Source organism: Malaclemys terrapin, chromosome 3 (assembly GCF_027887155.1).
Source record: "Malaclemys terrapin pileata isolate rMalTer1 chromosome 3, rMalTer1.hap1, whole genome shotgun sequence".
Lineage (NCBI taxonomy): Eukaryota > Metazoa > Chordata > Testudines > Emydidae > Malaclemys > Malaclemys terrapin.
The window spans coordinates 23897117-23912042 of record NC_071507.1 but is presented as its reverse complement, the minus strand read 5'-3'; the positions used below and the strand labels follow the sequence as shown (position 1 = coordinate 23912042).

The 14926-nt window shown below is 38.7% G+C and overlaps 1 long non-coding RNA gene across 1 annotated transcript in view; it reads left to right on the top strand.

The window, feature by feature from the left end:
- The window catches only part of LOC128835142 (uncharacterized), a 36421-nt gene extending 21890 nt beyond the window's left edge, over nucleotides 1-14531 (top strand). The window contains exons 3-4 of the long non-coding RNA XR_008444579.1: nucleotides 13146-13291; nucleotides 14443-14531. This is a non-coding gene — a long non-coding RNA (uncharacterized LOC128835142). The remainder of the gene's footprint in view (nucleotides 1-13145; nucleotides 13292-14442) is intronic.
- Nucleotides 14532-14926: the final 395 nt, after the last annotated feature.

Here is a 14926-nt window from a genome sequence, read left to right as displayed (position 1 = left end):
ACAGTTGGTTTATATTTGCACGGTTGCCCACAGCTCCCATTGGCCATGGTTCACCATTCCTGGCCAACGGGAGCTGTGGGAAGTGGCCCGGGCTGCAGGGATGTGCTGGCTGCTGCTTCCTGCAGCTCCCATTGGCCGGGAATGGCGAACCGTGGCCGTTGGGAGCTGCAGGTGCAAATATAAACAAACTTTCTGGTGGCCCACCACCGGATTACCCTGACGGGCCATAGGTTGCCCACCACTGTCCTAAACTGACTTCATTTTACTCATTTGTCCCCCTAACCTATTGAATGGGACTATTTGTGTGCACAAGCATTTGTCAGGATAAGGCCTCTGATGGGGCCCTGATCTTTGACTGTGTCCTCAAAGTGCTACTACAATGTAAATAGTAACTTATGATCATACTGTCAGTGCTAATGTTGGATTTAGGCACTTTCTGTAGTAAGGTGCTAATGAGGCTGACTTTCAAGATGTGGAATAATTGTTTTGCCTTTTCACAATGTGATTTATAGTGCTTCTGTTTCTTTACCAGCAGAGCTGACATTTAATCAGACAGAAGGGACAAACAGAATGTACATGTTGACATGTTGACATACAGTAATCTAGTTTGGTAGAAATGACATAGAGTGCATCCTGTGAATAAAGTTATGTCTTTGCCACCTCCCTTCAATATAGTTTTTGTTACATAAATGCTTGGGACCGGAAGAAATGCTTAGTGATGTGCACTTTTTTGGGTACATTTGTCTCTCACTGTATCAAGATAGATCCGTACGTAGTATAAAAAAGAATCCAGGGAGGTTCAAGAAAGAGTAATTAAAGATCATGCTCTATTTCAGATCTGACAACTTATTGTTCAGATTTATTGTAAAATGTGTTTCAAGGGTACAAGTAACTAGTGAATAACTCTAACTGCAATGCATAGTCTTTTTAACATTAGACCCTATCCATTTAAGGATAAGATTGAGTCTGGTAAGTTGGGACGCATGTAATTGTACCATTGGGTGTAATTTATCTAACCTAATAATACCTTACATTTATACTAGTCCCTTAACAATAATCTATGTTGAGCTAGCCAGATAGCATAGTCTCCCCTGCATAATTCAAACAAATGAATAAGATGATTGGAGATTTCCTATGGGTAATATTTAGAACTAGGCATAATATCACTAAACTCTGTGCTCCATTGCAGGAGCTTCTGCCATATATAACAGTTACAGAACATCTAGTGATCTACTGTAGTTGTTCCTTTTGCAGTCTGGACTCTCTGCTTTTTCTATTTATTATTATTAGAGGGATTGTGAAATAAAATGATTCAATTAAGTAAGCTCAGAAACCCACATTAAGCATCACATTCAAATATGTGGATGAAAGACATATTCATATAAGTAATTCAATAGTGAAGTGCATATAGAATAGCTGATTAAAGTTCTGATCCTCTTGTGAATTACTCAAATTCAGAATTAGTTCCAAAACTATTGTACTCCTCCTTATTCCTTTACATTCAACAAGCACTTCAGATCTCAACTTACTTTTATCTGAAGCCATGTACATCCACATGCTTAAAAAAACACCCAGTTAGTTAATTTTGATTGCTTTTTCTCTTAAAGTAATATCATTACTATATATAAGTGAAGATACTTCCCAGGTTTACTGGTAGGCCCCAGCTTTTCATACAATGTCCTGAACTAGAACTTCTTTCAAAATGTCCCAGTTTTTCATTTAATCAATCAGAGTGTTTTGGGTGCTTCAGCTTGTGCTTGTTCAAGATATGTTGCCATTGACAAGTAGAATTTAACTGTTATCAAGAACACACAGTCCAGTGGAACAAGCCTTCAGTGATTAACAGTATTTGGAGTAAAGAGAAGAATCAAATGAATGAAGATATTATCACAGGTGTTCTTTTGCTCCAAGTGAATGTTAATGACACTGTTCAATGTTTCATGATAAATTCATTCAGAAAATTGAATTAGGGAATAAAGCCTTCCACTCCAAAAAACACGCCCATGTCATTATTGAAACAGAAGCTGAAAATAGACACACCACCACAACACTTGTTAAGTGTATTTTGTGTGACTATTTTGTTGTCCTTAAAAAACAGGCCTCAGAAAAGTGTCACAGTTTTTTATTTTGATAATATGGTCTCCTTATGTATACATGAGGCAGAATGAACATTTCTCTCCTCTTTATGTCCCTCTTTTCTAGTTAAATTTTTGGAGCTTCCCCTGTACAATTTAAAGTCTTGTTTGTATTTTGGCCACAGATGCATTCTCCAGAGTTAAGTTTGTTTGTTAGTTGTTCTATTTATGTTTAATGCTACAGTATGCTGGTTTCCCTTTTGTTAAGGAAAATCTTTTAACACCTCACTGTAAGTAAAGCTCAAGGTAGTGATTGGAAAACCTCAGAGGTAGGGCTGCCAAGAAATTTAAAAAATTAAATCACAATTAATCATGCTGTTAAACAATAATAGAATATGATTTATTTAAATATTTTGCATGTTTTCTACATTTTTGTATATTTTGATTTCAATAACAACACAGAATACAAAGTGTACATGCTCACTTTGTATTATTTTTATTACAAATATTTGCACTGTAAAAAAGATAAACAAAAGAAATAGTATTTTTCAATTCCCCTAATACAAGTTCTGTAGTGCAATCGCTTTATCATGAAAGTTGAACTTACAAATGTAGACTTATGTACAAAAACCTGCATTCAAAAATAAAACAATATAAAACTTTAGAGCCTACAAGTCCACTCAGTCCTACTTCTTGTTCAGCCAATCACTCAGACAAACAAGTTTGTTTACATTTGCAGGAGATAATGCTGCCTGCTTTTTGTTTACAATGTCACCTGAAAATGAGAACAGGTGTTTGCATGACACTGTCATAGCCAGCATTGCAAGATATTTACGTGCCAGACGCCTTAAAGGTTCATATGTCCCTTCATGCTTCAACCACCATTCCAGAGGACATGCGTCCATGCTGATGACAGGTTCTGCTCGATAATGATTCAAAACAGTGCAGACCAATGTATGTTCATTTTCAACATCTGAGTCAGATACCACCAGCAGAAGGTTGATTTTCTTTTTTAGTGGTTCGGATTCTGTAGTTCCCTCATCAAAGTGTTATTCTTTTAAGAAATCTGAAAGCATGCTCCACACCTCATCCCTCTCAGATTTTGGAAGGCACTTCAGATTCTTAAACCTTAGGTTGAGTTCTGTATCTATCCTTAGAAATCTCACATTGGTACCTTCTTTGCATTTTGTAAAATCTGCAATGAAAGTGTTCTTAAAATGAACAACATGTGCTGGGTCATTAGTCAAGACTGCTATAACATGCAGATAAAACAGAGCAGGAGGTGTACAATTATCCCCCAAGGAGTTCAGTGACAAATTTAAGTAATGCATTATTTTTTTTAACAAGCATCATCAGCATGGAAGCATGTCCTCTGGCATGGTGGCCGAAGCATGCAGGGGCATACGAATGTTTAGCATATCTGGCAGGTAAATACCTTACAATGCCGCTACAGCAGTGCCATGAAAATGCCTGTTCTCACTTTTGGGTGACACTGTAAACAAGAAGCAGACAGTATTATACCTCATAAATATAAACAAACTTGTTTGTCTTAGTGATTGACTGAACAAGAAGTAAGACTGAGTGGACTTGTAGGCTCTAAAGTTTTAAATTGTTTTGTTTTTGAGTGCAGTTATGTAACAAAAAAAATCTACATTTGTAAGTTGCACTTTCACGATAAAGAGATTGCTTTACAGTACTTGTATGAGGTAAACTGTAAAACGCTATTTCTTTTGTTTATCATTTTTACAGTGCAAATACTTGTAATAAAAATAATAATATAAAGTGATCACTGTACACTTCATATTCTGTGTTGTAATTGACATCAATATATTTGACAATGTAGAGAAACATCCAAAAAATATTTAATAAATTTAAATTGGGATTCTATTGTTTAACAGTGCAATTAAAACTGCAATTAATTGCATTTAATTTTTTTAATCGTGATTAATTTTTGGAGTTAATCGCATGAGTTAACTGCAATTAATCGAAGCCCTACTCAGAAGAGTCAAGACCAAAACCTCAATTGATTTAAAAGAAAATAGTTCCATTGACGTCAAAGGAGCTATGCCACTTTATACTAGATGAGGATCAGACCTTTAGAAGTTAAGACCAGATAAACCACTAAAGTCTGAATGCTAACGCAAAGTACATCCAAATCATTGGAAGTGCATTTCCCAGGATGTTGATGATTCTGGTCCTCCCATAAACCACCCTTAACTATCTCATATTAACATTACTGAATTGCTAATAGAGATCAGTGTTGTCTTGTAGTCTGTGCATGATATTGGGATTGAAGAACTCCCATGATCTAATGCTGGCTCTGTTACTCACTATGTGGCAAACTCTTCATCATATGACCTCTTTCACCATCTCCAAAAGTAGGGGGAAGTTGCATGGTTCTTTCTACTGGCAGCTCTTTTCAAGGGTCTTAACACTCAGTTCCTCATCAGAGGAACACAAGAATTGCCATATTGGATTAGACGCAAGATCCATCTAGTCCAGTATACTGCTGTCTGCCACTGGCCAGCACCAGATGCTCCAGAGAAAGGTATAAGAATCCCACAATAGACAGACGTGGGATAATCTACCTGACATGAAGGTCTCATCATGGTTTATTTGTTAAAGATTATCTTAAGCCCTGATGCATGAGGCTTAATATTCTTTGCAAAATGTTTGTTAGAATTAACTATTACAACTCAGGATATTTTGATAGACATATAAATAACTAATCCCTTGTTTAATAAATTAATTAATATATTAAAGAACACGGGACCTTGAGGCCTCTGCTATTAAACTTTTGCCATGAAAATTAACCCTCTTCTTTGTTTCTTGTCCCTTAGTCAGTTTCTGTTCATGACAACAGTTTACCCCTCATGCCATGAGTACTTTTGTGGTAACCTCTTGTGAGGGACATGTTCTCCTTTATACATTACTTTACTAATCCACAGAAATAATGTGAGTAGATTAGTTAGATATGATTTTCCTTTGAAGAAACCATTCTTGTTAAACCCTATCAAAAAGAATAAGAATGGACATAAATGGTACATATCCAAATTGACCCAGAACCACAAAAAATATTAGGACTTATTTCAAGATAGGAGCATCTGTTTGAGATGGTTCTTTATCCAATATTGATTCTCTTGTTCTTTTATGAAACACTAGCCTCTTCTGTCATTTTTTAGAGAATTCTTTTTCATTTATATTAGCATTTTCTATGTGCTTTCCTAATATAGTAGTAAAATCTGAGTGTTATTTCTATCCTCTCACACCTTGAATTCTACGGTTTGCTCATGCAACTATATCACCTTTGTCATCTTTGTCTGGCTTGTCCTCGTCCATCCCTCCATGAATACAAGTTGACGCCACACCATTCCGTTTTGTTGTGAAAAACTATATGCTAAGCCATATTCACACGCACACACAAGCTCTAATACCTTCTAATACCTTCTCTTGGATCTGCTTCTTCTTACCATTTGTATTGCATCTTTTCATAGAATCATATAATCATAGAATATCAGGGTTGGACGGGACCACAGGAGGTCATCTAGTCCAACCCCCTGCTCAAAGCAGGACCAATCCCCAAATAATCCTATGTCACCTATGATGGCTCTTGTCAGACTTGTTTTCTTTTTTTTAACTCTACTTGCAGCTCTCACTGATCTTGTCAGGGAGAAAGCTCAAACATTTAAAATGTTTTAGGCTTCAGATTTAGTTCAACTGGAGTAGAAACTGGTCATTTTAAATAATTGATACCTGGTGTCATGCTATCAAGAGTGGCTCACAACCGAGAGTGAAACCTCAGGACAGATTATCAAAAGCAGGATGGGCACCTCCAAACTGGCGGTATGTTCTATAATTAGATTTCACCAATCTAGTAACAAATGTGAACTGGAATTAGTGATAAATGGTCCCTTACACCAAAAAAACCCAAACTCAAAATATTCAGGTTGCTTCCAGATCCAAGAGACTAGTCACTTACCCCAGGTCAATTTGTACCTTAGATCTCACACCAAAGACAATGCCTTTAGCTAATCCTGTAATAAACTAACTAAAGGTTTATTTCTTTTTCCTAGTTCCTAAAATAATTATTTACAGATTAAACAAGCAAGTATATACACACAAATGAGTTTCAGTCTGAGATTCAAAAGGTGACAGAGATGTAATAATCTATTAGCATTGAATATCTTTTTAGCGGTTAACCCAGGTTGACCCTAGGGAATCTCTGCTATTTTTTTCTTAGCTCCAGCCCTTATGAGTCCAAACAACAAAGAGATTAAAAAAATCTTTGTGTTGGCTATTTTTAATTCCCTTTTCCAGTATTCAAACAGATGGGACAAGGCTTTCTGCAACTACTTCTCCATGGGTGGATGGGGCAATCAGCAAAGCTTTTGTCATGTGATGGCCCACTTAATTTTGATAGTCCTCCTGGATAGGCGGGGTGGGAAGAGGACACCAATTTTTCCCATCTGAGTTCACAAGTTCAGAGCAGGCATTTTTACAATTATAAAACAAACATATTTTGCCTTGTGACATGCAATACAGACATTACAGGTAAGATGAATGCATGCGGCAACTTACAAGCATTTTATAGAGTCTAAACACTAAACATGGCTTTACAAGTCTAACTTCTATCTAGAACAATATTAACATATTGTGAGCTTGGTTTCCAGCTATGAATTTGTCAGTACTTAGCTGATACCTACATACTTGGCAATAGCTGCCACCTAGTTTACCAGTGTCACACCTGGTATACCTGATCCTAAGGAAGTCAAGATTGGTGAGCTATTTTATAATTAAGATATTAATGTGGGGGTGTATCTGCTTGTGTAATGGGCATTCACTGAGTGGAGAGATGTGTGTTTAGGGCATCTCCATAAAATTAGTGTAGGTAACAATCATCTAGATTTTTAAACATTGTTCTGCCATTTTAATCCTTAAAAAAAAAGAAGAAAATCTCTGTTTCAATATTAGAGATGAGATTTAGGCAGTAATGTCAAACATTTACAAACATTTGGAAAGTTCACATCTGAATCCAAAATTTGCAGCTGCCACTCACACTCACACACGGTTATGTCAACAAAAAACTTATCTTAACAGCACATTAAGGTTGCAAAGTCAAGCACCAAAAGTTGGGAAGTGACAGAATTAACATTATCTGGGTAACCTTAATTCAGCCCCCTTATGCATATGCCTAATGACACAATCTAATTATAGAGAGCACATACTATTTTTTTTCCACAGGACCCCAGCTGCATTCAGTGCATAGGATTGCTGGTGCTCACTGACTGAGCAACTACTCAATAGCTTGTTTTATCTGCAATCTTCGGCATGTGTGGCCCTAGGCACTAATCAAATCCTGCTCTGCAGACAGAATTATTCATTTGCTCATGGGCTTTTCTATGGTGCTCCTCACTATAATATCAGATTTTAAAGGTAGTTAGCTATTACTCCACTCAGTGTAATACAAGTTACAAGGAGAAAGGACTAGATTTTTAAAGATATTTAGGTGGCTAAAGATTCAGATAGGTACTAGTGGGATTTTCAAAGGTGGCTTAGCACCTAACTCCCAATGGTCTCAGTTGCAGTTGTGATCTATTCATCAGACCTCAGGTGTCTCAAAATTGGAGATCCAGAAAATGAGGAATATAAAAATTAGTGGCCACCTGTGACAAATTTGACCAGCATATATTAAAAATATAAATTAATGGAGATATCCTATCTCCTAAAACTGGAAGGAACCTTGAAGGTCATTGAGTCCAGTCCCCTGCCTTCACTAGCAGAACCAATTACTGATTTTACCTCAGATCCCTAAGTGGCCCCTTCAAGGATTGGGCTCACAACCCTAGGTTTAGCAGGCCAATGCTCAAACCACTGAGTTATCCCTCCTCTGTACAGCATCACAAAGGAACTCTGTGGCAGAGGAAGAGCGAGAATCCAGGTTTCATGGTGGCATTCAACTGCCTGAAACATGAAACCCTCCTTTGTCTTCCTGCCATCCCCTGCCCCATTCACTACATACTTTCCACTTGGTGGCTCCTTCAGGGAGTCATGAGCACGATCATGCACCTGGCATGGCATGGCAGGGCATGAACCTGCCCCTTTTGTGGCAAGAAGGAGATCCTGGTGCACATCTATGTAGGGGGCTTCAGGTTGCAGCCCCTCTTCCAGCTCCTCCAGAACCTCTTGGTGAGGTTCTTCTGCTGCACTTCTTCTTCTGGCTGCACTTCTTCAAGCACCTCCTGATCCTGGCACACCCCATCTGTGGCCCAAAAAAGTCATAGGACCTCCTCGTCAACTTCCACCAGCACTGGCCAAGAAGGCCATCCATCATAGGAGAAAGAAGCTATATGTGGGGTGCTTGGCAAATGTGGGATTTATTTCTGTTTCCTTGTACTGTCACACCTAGGCCTGGAGTTCCTCTGGGCAGTGTCCACTGACACCCTAGATGGCTTTGAGGAGCAGTGGGTGCTGCTGGGGTTCTCTGCTTGGTGTACACCTCTGGATCCCTTGTTAGTAATCTTTGACCCCACTCTTGATCCTGTTTTCTCTTTCATTGTCTCCAGAAATAGCTAGTGACTCAGTGGGCTCAGTGGTTCTACCCTCTTTAGCCTTTTGTTTTGGCAGGTCTACAGCCGCCAAACCCCAGTCCTACTTATAATACACACTTTCCACTTTCTGCAAGAAATTGGTCAGGAATCCTACAGGGAACATCTTCATTCATTATACAGCCCTGATTAATCCCTGAGTATTTCCTAACTTCTGAATTCTTGACTTTGCAGACTTAACAATCTTTTATAGTATTGTTTTTAAGCAATTCCATAGGGTTTTTAAAAAGCAAACTTAAAACAGATATTCAATTACATGGAATTATATTGACTCCCACGAGGTTCATCACCTTTAAAGCACAACCTCTGCCACATAAGCTAACAGAATAACTGATGGCAGCATTAGGTTAACATCCTCTACATGGGCTAGCCACCAGAGGGAGATGAGGCACATTTTTTTCCAGTGGGTTTCACCAACATTTGCTGGCAGCAGAAGAATGTCAAGAGTCAGGAATCCTGGATTCTCTTCTAGGTAGAGTGTGCTCTAGTGGTACAGACACCCCTGTACCAAGACTGACACTCCTTCTGCCCCAGCATCTCTATCCTGTCCTTGTCCCAGTCCAGTCTCCACCCTGCCCCCCATTTGTCTCCTCATTTCAATGCCATTCTACCTCTCCACCCCCATTGCTTCCTCATCCCAGTTCCAGTCCTCAAACCTCAGCTCAGCAACCAAGTCTCTCCTCCACTCTTCATCCCAGGCTCCCCACCCTGGCCTCGCCTTTTATCCAAGACTCTCCTCTCACCACCATTCCAGGCTCTGCTCCTCACCAGTTTGCATTCCATTCAGGCTGAATCCTCCTTCTCCTCAGTGCTTGGGTAGGAGGGGAGCATTGAGAGCACAGGAAATACAGATATTCTATTCACAGTTCCTCTGCCTGGTGCCACAGTAGTACTGCAGTGAAAGTCCTGCTCAGCTCCTGAAGCTCTGGGCTGGAGCATGCTCAGCACAGACTCAACCTTTGGAGAATTTAGCTGGCAAACATTAACAAGTCTCTACTAAGTGTGTGGTAGCTGAGGTTTTCAGAAGCTTATAACGTAGTCATATTTGGGCAGATTATCATGGGGACAGCAAAGGCTACATCCCTGAAACCTGGGCTATTTCAAGTCCCTGCTCCAAACCATGGAGGTGGTAAAGCTTCCCATTGAAAGAGTTTTAACATGAGTAAAACAACTTATTTCCCTTAATAACAGAGAAAATGGCTGAGCAATGGCTGAACAATTTTTGCTGAAAATTTCTAAAAAAAATTAATCCTGACACAGACTCTGGCACCTTTAACTAGCACGGAATATTTCTGCCCAAACTGTAAAAGTCTGGCAAAGTTATAAGTGACTGAAAATGGTCTTATAATGTAAAGTATCAGGTAACCTTAATTAACTATAGGCACTGCTATCTGCATCACCCATAATTCAGGCTGTCATTTAATCACAGTTAATGCAAACAATTAACGCAAAACAAATTAACTAAATTTTAAAAAAATGGTCGTGATTAATTGCAGTTTAATTGCACTGTTAAACAATAATAGAATACCAATTTACATTTATTGTAAATATTTTTGGATGTTTTTCAACATTTTCAAACATTTTTATTTCAATTACAACACAGAATATAAAGTATACAGTACTCACTTTGTATTATTATTTGTGTTACAAATTTTTGCACTGTAAAAAAGTTAAGCAAAAGAAATAGTATTTTTCAGTTCACCTCATTCACGTATTGTAGTGCAATCTCTTTATCATGAAAGTGAAGCTTGCAAATGTAGAATTATTTTTACATAAGTGCACTCAGAAACAAAACAGTGTAAAACTTTAGAGCCTATAAGTCCACTCAGTCCTACTTCTTGTTCAGCCAATTGCTAAGACAAACAAGTTTGTTTTCATTTATGAGAGATAATGCTGCCAGCTTCTTATTTATAATGTCACCTGAAAGTGAGAACAGGCGTTTGCATGGCACGGCTGTAGCCGGCATTGCAAGGTATTTATATGCTAGATATGATAACGTTTGTATGTCCCTTCATGTTCCGACTTGTAGATTTTTTATCTTTTTTATAGTACAAATATTTGTAATCACATGTATTGTATAGCAGTGTGTGATGAGCTTGCTCTTCTGCCCTTTAATAGCATACAATGACCCTGCTTGGGTGTATTTATTCTGCTAACTGCACTTATGGAGTGATTTCCTTAGCTGCTATTGCTCAGTTGCTGCTACTTTTGGCACCCTATGTCAGTGGTTCTGAACTAGGGGTACATATACCCCTGGGGGGACGCAGAGGTCTTCCAGGAGGTACATCAACTCATCTTGATATTTGCCTAGTTTTACAACAGGCTACATTAAAAAACACTACAGAAACTAAAATTTCATAGACACAATGACTTGTTTATACTGCTCTATATACTATACACTAAAATGTAAGCACAATACTTATATTCATATTGATTTATTTTACAATTATATGGTAAAAATGAGAAAGTAAGCAATTTTTCAGTAATAGTGTGCTCTGACACTTTTGTATTTTTATGTCTGATTTTGTAAGCAAGTAGTTTTTCAGTGAGGTGAAACTTGGAGGTACACAAGACAAATCGGACTCCTGAAAGGGGTACAGTAGACTGGAAAGGCTGAGAGCCACTGCTCTATGTCATGCTGCACCTTGTCACCTCTTATATTGATATCATTGCATAACCCCAGTTAAGATACTAAAGGACATACTCTGTACATGAAGTTCTAAGTGTTTCCTGTGAGGTTCTGAGTGCTTCACTTAAGACAATGGAAGCAAAGTCTGTTGGAATAATTGGGCTTGTACTTTACCCTAAGTGTGAGCTCAGGTATGGAAACGGAATGAAATTTCATAAAATGTCACAATAATCTATAACAATAAATGTTGATAGGAAAAGGTGCAAAAATGAGACAGAAATACTGAACTAATATCCAAACAAAAAGACCTACTGATATAATTAAAGGACCATGTTAAAATCATGCCTAGAAAAAAAGAAAAGTATAGGACCAGAAATCAATGAACCAAAATTGGTGTGTTGCAGCTTAGTCCTAACTGGTGAATAAAATAACAAGGGGTTCCGCTATTCTGCCCATCACTTCCTTTTATGGGTCCTTAAAAGAAAAAAAATTGGGGGGGGGTTTCAAGAGGCAGATGTTTGCCGACAACCACTAAATGAAAGATGGCCAGGATAAGAACAGGAAAGAAGCAAACTTCACCATCATGGCTGCAATGCCTGCCATTGCCTGAGACCTTAGGATCTACTGTGACACCACTGGGCCTTCATCATCCTGATCCAAAAAAAATGTTTTGACCAGACCAGGCTAAGTGACATTGTCACCAGCTCTGGCTAAATCTCAGATACCACCAGTGATCTGAGCTGTTGTCACTCCCTGCCTCCATTCCTCCGTGTGTCCTTTTCCTTCCTTGATTTATTTCTTCTCTTTCCTCTCCCTCTCTTTTGCCTTCTGTCTAATAATAGTCTGGCTTAGACTGCCAAGCCTGTATACTTTGCAACATTGCAGTAAGCCTGTGACCAGAAAGAGGCTGTTAAAAGCAATGTCCTAACAGCCTACTGCTGGTACAAGTTGCCGGGTCTTGAAGTGGCTAATCAGCTCATGTTTTATGTCTGTGTTTCTCCAGCAGTGAAGTTGCAAGTCAACACCAGAGACAGAAGCTGCATTTTCTATCTTTGCTGTTGTCTTCTCTTCCCTTTTGCATGTGTTTGGCTTGTCTTCTGGGAAACAGGATCCAACTTTAACAACAACCGCTCCAGCTCATCTCAATTGATTTTCTCTCTCCTTTACCCACGAGGACAATTGCCACCAACTTTAATACCATCTAAAAACTGTCAAATAAAGGTGTTTCCTTCTAAAATATCTCCCCAGCTAAAGAAAATGGGTACAAGGGATGCTATTAAAATGAAAGCCTTATATAATACTTTACATTTCAAATGTTTTAACTGTTTTTCCTTCTTTTCTGTATCTCTAATAAAAATAGTAAAACGATTTTTAACAGTGTGTTTGTCATGGTACTAAATAGGCCAAGGTCTCTGTATACCAAACCCCAAACCTTGTTTAGCTCTGTTTAATACTGGACAATGACAGGGTCATGTTAACACTTTTGACTCTTTGGGCTCATTTAGTCCATTGAAATTGACACAATATCTTTTTGCAGGGTCAGGGCCCCATTGTGTCTTGTTCTTTACACAACACAAATAATATGAAGAAACTAAATGAGCACAATTGGGTCCCAAATAATGGTGTTTACTTCATCAACATAAACATACAAGGCCTGCCTACAGTCAGATAGCTGCTCTGGCTGGTTTCTGGAGATACTGGCCAGTTGGGTGTTTGGTTATGATATTTAATACATTAAATAGAAGAACAGTTTTTTAGAGATATAAATGTCTGTGCAGGCAGTACCATAACAAACAGACACCCACTAAAATCTTGATTTTTTTCTTCTACCCACAGAGGAAGAACAGAACAATGGTATAGACCAAGACATGGATTGAAGACTTGCTCCAGTTTAGCCTGAGGATGTCACACATGCACCTCATCAAGTCCACTCTCACATTGACAGACGGAGGCTTGGTGGATGATTGGTTGCATCTGACGAAGTGGGTATTCACCCACGAAAGCTCATGATCCAATATGTCTGTTAGTCTATAAGGTGCCACAGGACTCTTTGTCGCTTTTTGGTGGATGATGGCGACCCCCAAACCCCATAGGTCTGCATGCTGTGGGATTGACTCACATGGCAATGCCACATTGTTTCCTGTTCATTAGCGTTGGGAATACTATACTTTAAATAACAAATGTTGAGATCCTTCCTCCAGACTTCTCTCAGCAACTTTCCATTGACTGCAGTAGGTGTTTTCCCAAATAGGAGCTTTGTCCTCTCTGCTAATATTTCCTAACTCTTTCATGTGTTTTACCACTTAGGAGTCTGACATGGGTGAAGTAAGGGCTCAGATTCAGGGATAAGGGTCCCTCTGGCTGGGGTCTGCAACACAGCCAGTTTCCTCTGTTCCCTTGCCCTTGATATGACAGATGTGTTAGGGACCCTGTTATGCTACTTCTTGTCATAAAACCCCATTAGTTATTCAAAGCTATGCTTTGTTTGTATCATCTTAGTTTCAAAGTGTAATTCACAATTAACTCAAAAAAAAAATCATGGTGCACAAAATTGGCCAAAAAAGTATATTCTTGGGGAAAAATTCAGCATGTTTGCAAAGTCCTAACTTGTAGGCTCTCCTCCATAAATCATGTCATTGCTAACTCAGAAAGTAGTTGCTTATAGATGCTTGGAAGGTTCAGATTGCCAGGATTTCAATAAGCAAGAACTACAGCAGGAGACTGCCATTCTATATATAGTTAAGGTTTCTGTTACAACATGCATTTGCATATATTAAATCAAGATGCCCTAATTAAGCTAGCAAATTCAATTGAAAGCATAATAAAGTAACAGTCATGAATAATCTTTTCACTATACCCAGTACTGAGGAAAGAGCCTGACAGAAATAATTTAACACTCTTCCTGTGTTTGAGGAAAAACACCATCATATTCTCAGTGGCTTGATATAAATTACTAGCAGTGAAAATGATAAGGGAACAAACATAAATCTATTAATAACATGGACTAGTACAGGACTTGCAAGCCCTTACTAAACATCTTGCGTTTTCATAATTGCAATCAGCTAAATAGCTTGTTAAGTGAGTGGTACCATTTAAATTATGAAATTAAAATGTTTGAATTATTTTCCTGCAGATTCAGAACAGCTTCTTAAAGGAGATAAAGTGCCAATTGAAAGCCAGGATTGTCCTGTCGGTGATTGTCTGCTGTTTGCAATCAGTCTGCAGTTTGTCATACTACCTCCAATAAATATGAATGTAATCAGATGAAGCTATTTTTCCTCCAGCTCCACAGTTTGGTCTGGCATCCAAGTTATGTTTGCGTTCATTGTAAATGTTCACTATTAGGGCTTGATCCTCCGCAGCACAGTTGCTCAGTGGTATGTGTAAAAGCACTCAGCAAGACAGGAAATGCAGGGGAACCCAATACTGAATTGATAAGAGTGCAGCTGGGTAGCTACCATGCTACTCCTACAGCATACCAAGAGTAGAGCCTAAGCGTGGAACACACAGAAAAACACCACTCTCTGGTTGCTGACATTATCTATGTGTGCTCTTGAGAGTAATCGACTGAGCATGCTAGTGGCTTGAACCTTACTCCTTTTCAGGAGGGAGTATTA